Consider the following 4,295-nt stretch of genomic DNA (forward strand, 5'->3'; position numbering starts at 1 on the left):
TCTCCTAACCACCAATCCATACAGCTCACGTGATCTATTTCTTCTGCTTGGAACAACTTTCCCTCCCCTACCTGCCTGGAAAACTCCTACTTGATCTTCAAAACTCAGCTCCAATGCCTCCTCCTCTGTGAAGCCTTCCCTGTCCCCACCCCAGGCAGAGTTTGATTCTCTGGGTCCCCAAAGCATCATGCATGTGTCTCTATTACATTTCTGATCAGACTATTCTGAAACTATGTGAACAATGCTTGTTTTCCCTCTCGAACTCTGAATTCTATAATCACAGAACTAACTTATCTTACTTCCTTACATCAGGGACCGACTTTGGAAAATGCTGCCAGTGAGGCAGCCCATTCCGTTTCTGTTTGGATCTCACTGTTAGAAAGTTCTTCATTAGGGTGAACCGCACAGCCAGCCTCACGAAAACCCACTTCCAGGCAGCAGGAAGCAGGTGGTTCTACTGCGTCCCTCTCATAGAAGCTCTTCAGATACTGAGGGCACCTGTCACCTGTCCCAAGAGGCTTCCCTGACCATGTCCTGTGGGGTCCCCAGCCATTTCCTACAGAATGCTGTACTCACTTCCCTCACTGCCCTTCTCTCTATCATGTAGATCTTGTCTATTTATGTGCTTGTCTGTCATTGGTATCCTGATGGAGACTGTGGGGTCCGGGGAAGCGGGGAGATTGCCCAGGTGGTTCACCTCTGAATGTCTTCTGCTCAGACCAGTGACTAATTTTGTTGAATGTATGGGTGAATGGCTGGTTGGGGGCTTGGATGTGATAGGAAAATCAGGATGGTGAATAACTAAAGACAGCTTTAAAGGCCATCTGAGTGAGGATGGCAGCCTTAGGACAAAGAGTTCCCGTGAGACCCTCAAGAGAACCCACTTGCCCTTAAATGGCCAGTCTTGCTGCTTTCCTATCTACATACAGTTGGGGATGGACATCCTTACTGTCCTGCATTGTCCATTGCTGGAGTTGTGGGTGGTGCATTGTATTCCAGGGCAATCTGGGTTTGCCGGGGGCGTGGAGTTGCCAAGGGAATTAAGCGTTCCTGTTTTAAGTGTGCAGTTCCTACTGGTCTGTGGTCATCTTTCTTGTTCACCTCATTCACTCAGGCAATGTTTATGAGAGACTCACAATCTTCTAGACCTAGTATCTTACCCTGGTCCTTGAAATTGAGTCAGACTACCCACAGGTCGCTACTGTGCCATCCAATGCAACAGAGTCACCAATAATAGCTGAGCTCATTGACAACTGTCCCCCTACCTAATTCCAGTCAATTTGACCCCTAACCTGCTGTCACCCAAGTGCCTCTTTGGTTCACACTCCCTAGAATCACAGTCTGAATTCCCAGACTGACCCCAGTGCTGGCTCGTCATAGATGTCTCTTTGCTCTGGATTCTCATCCAGGCATTTGGACTCAGGCCCTCCTCTCTGTTTTGGTGCTTGATTTGTTGCTTCAGCACCATCATCACCAATTACACTTCCCAGTCTTTTTGGAATCTCACCTCTGCTTTGGCCCTAGGACCATCAGGACGAGGGGTATTGAAACATTCTCCTGGGACCGTGACTGTCTTTCACATGGATTTAGAAATTAGGACTACAAGAGTAAGTGGGTAGCTCTTTACTGGGGTGTGGCAGAGTATCTTGTTCAGAGATGCAAGTTGCTACTCTCCCGTCCTATGCCCATGATAGACATCACTAACTGATTGTGGCTTTTCTCCTACGGATTCTAGCTGTGACCTCATCACTCTTCTCAAGACACCACTCTAGGCAGCCACTACCAATTGATGGCCATTGCCAGGTGGGATGAAACTTATTTGCTTCTTGATATAGGTCTCCTGTTGTTTCTTCAGCAAAGGGATGTTGTGTAAAATATGGGAGATGTGAATCAGTCAGTGGCCTCTGACTTCATTCCAGTGGGTCTCTTCAGTCACTCAGGGTCATATCAGCTTCTCTTCTCCCTGGTGGCTACCATGTTTATCATGGGCCTTCTGGGCAGCACCGTTCTGCTCTTTCTGATCTGCATGGACTCCCAGCTCCACACACCCGTGTACTTTCTGCTCAGTCAGCTCTCTCTGTTTGATGTTGGCTTCCCCTTGGTCACTATCCCCAAGATGGCTTCAGACTTCCTGCAAGGAGAAGGTTCCATCTCCATTGGGGGTTGTGCAGCTCAAATATTTTTTCTGACACTGATGGGTGTGGCTGAGGGCATCCTGTTGGCCCTCATGTCCTATGATAGTTATGTTGCTGTGTGCCACCCCCTGCAATATCCTCTGCTCATGAGGTGCCAGGTGTGCCTGCTCACGGTGGCTCCTCCTGGCTGGCAGGTGTGCTCAATGCCTCCATCCAGAACTCCATCACTCTGCACTTCCCCTACTGTGTCTCCCGCATTGTGGACCACATCTTCTGTGAGGTGCCAGTCCTGCTGAAGCTCTCCTAGGCAGACGCCTCTGCTTATGAGTTGGTGCTGTCCACCTCAGGGGTGCTGATCCTTGTGCTTCCGTTTCCCTCATTGCCGCCTCCCATGGCCACGTGTTGGAGGCAGTTCTGCGCATGTGCTCAGAGGAGGCCCGAAACAAGACCCTCACCACCTGCTCCTCGCACATCACAGTAGTGGGGCTCTTTTATGGAGCAACAGTTTTCGTGTACATGGTACCAGGTGCCTACCACAGTCCACACCAGGACAACACGGTCTCCCTCTTCTACATCCTGGTCACCCCCACACTCAACCCCCTCATCTACAGTCTGAGGAACCAGGAGGTGCAGATGGCTTTGGTCAAAGTGCTCAGAAGAGGTGGATTCAGGCCAAAGTGATGACCACACAGGAGGCTGCTGGCTAATCCCAATGGTTCTACATCCCACCCATCTCCCCAAAGCACTAATTTGCAGTGCAGCTGCTAAGGCCTATGTTGAAGGCTAGTGTCTGTCCAGCTTCTTCCCATCCCATGAGGAGTTGAGTTCACGTTTTGTCCCATGGGCTTCTGAAAATCAACTGTAGCAGTCCCAACCACTTTTATTATGTTCTGTAGTACTATTTACACAAATGGAAGGCCCTACTTTGTAAAGTTGAGATCTCCTTGTTATTGAATTCATAATTGTACTAGTAATAATTAACATTTGTTGACCAATTTATATGCTAAGTGAATGTTACTTCATCCTCAAGACAGCTTTTGAGTTGTAGGGGCTATCATGTTTTATATGTAAGAAAGAACAAAAGACTCAAAAAGAGAAAACAAGTCAACAATGGTCATACTTCCAGAAAGTGGTAAAGCTGAGACTTGAATTCATGATAATTTGATGCCAAAGACAGTCCTCCAGCCACTGTGTTGTTTGACTGCCAAGCAGAGATGTACTGCCATAAGTTAGAGTGTGTGTGTGTGTGTGTGTGTGTGTGTCAAGATGGAAAACCCTGCATATCATTTTCTTTAATGAAATATGGATTTCTTCATTTGGAAGATTAAAAATAAATGCTCTATGTTTGCTTTTAAGTCCAACCTTGAAATCAGTTTAAAACCAGAGCAACTGAAACAAAAAAGCCAGAGCGTAAACATTCACTATAAATCATTCGTCTGCACCATGTCATTATATATTTGAACCTCCTTAATTTTCTCCCTGATTATGTAGCTAAAAACATGTTCTTGAATTTTTAAAAAGAGATTTAAAATTATATATTTCCCAGATTATAATGTTTGCTTTTTCCTTTATTCCCGCCTGCTTTTCTTGAGATTCTTTCCTTTTTTTTCTAATTTCTTTCAATTCAAGACTAAGTTAAACATTTTTCATTAATTAAAAAATATTTTAGATGAGATATTTCTACTCAATCAGTGTAGTATGTATTTTTCAATGTTTACGATATGGTAATTCTATGCATTTTTTACTATTGCTTTATAAAATATTTAAGAGATATTTTTAAAGTTTCCTGTATTGAGGCAATTTATCCTTAATTAAAATTTACATTATTTCACTGTGCTCAGATATTTTTCTTTGGATTATTTCCATTTAAAGGAGTTAAGTTTTCCTTCCATCTTTCCATCTTCTAAACATATGGTCAAGTTTTGTTAGAGACCATAGACTCTAAAATATGTATTCAGTTTACACAGAAGATAGATTTGATATACATCAAATAGGTCTACTGCACAAATAATACCATTTAGAGCATCCTTATGAATAGTTTTATCTACTTGAATTGGTATAGTCTGTGAAAGGTGAATTAAGGTTTTATTTATTCTCAAAAATTCACCTTATTTATTTATTTTGTTTATAATTTTATTTATTTATTTATTTTTCCCCCAA

At 43.8% G+C, this 4,295-nt stretch overlaps 1 pseudogene; it reads left to right on the top strand.

The window, feature by feature from the left end:
* The first annotated feature begins 1,876 nt into the window (after positions 1-1,876).
* On the top strand, positions 1,877-2,877 carry LOC131394635 (olfactory receptor 2Z1-like; annotated as a pseudogene).
* Positions 2,878-4,295: the final 1,418 nt, after the last annotated feature.

This window comes from Diceros bicornis, chromosome 30, assembly GCF_020826845.1.
Source record: "Diceros bicornis minor isolate mBicDic1 chromosome 30, mDicBic1.mat.cur, whole genome shotgun sequence".
NCBI classification, from domain to species: Eukaryota; Metazoa; Chordata; class Mammalia; order Perissodactyla; family Rhinocerotidae; genus Diceros; species Diceros bicornis.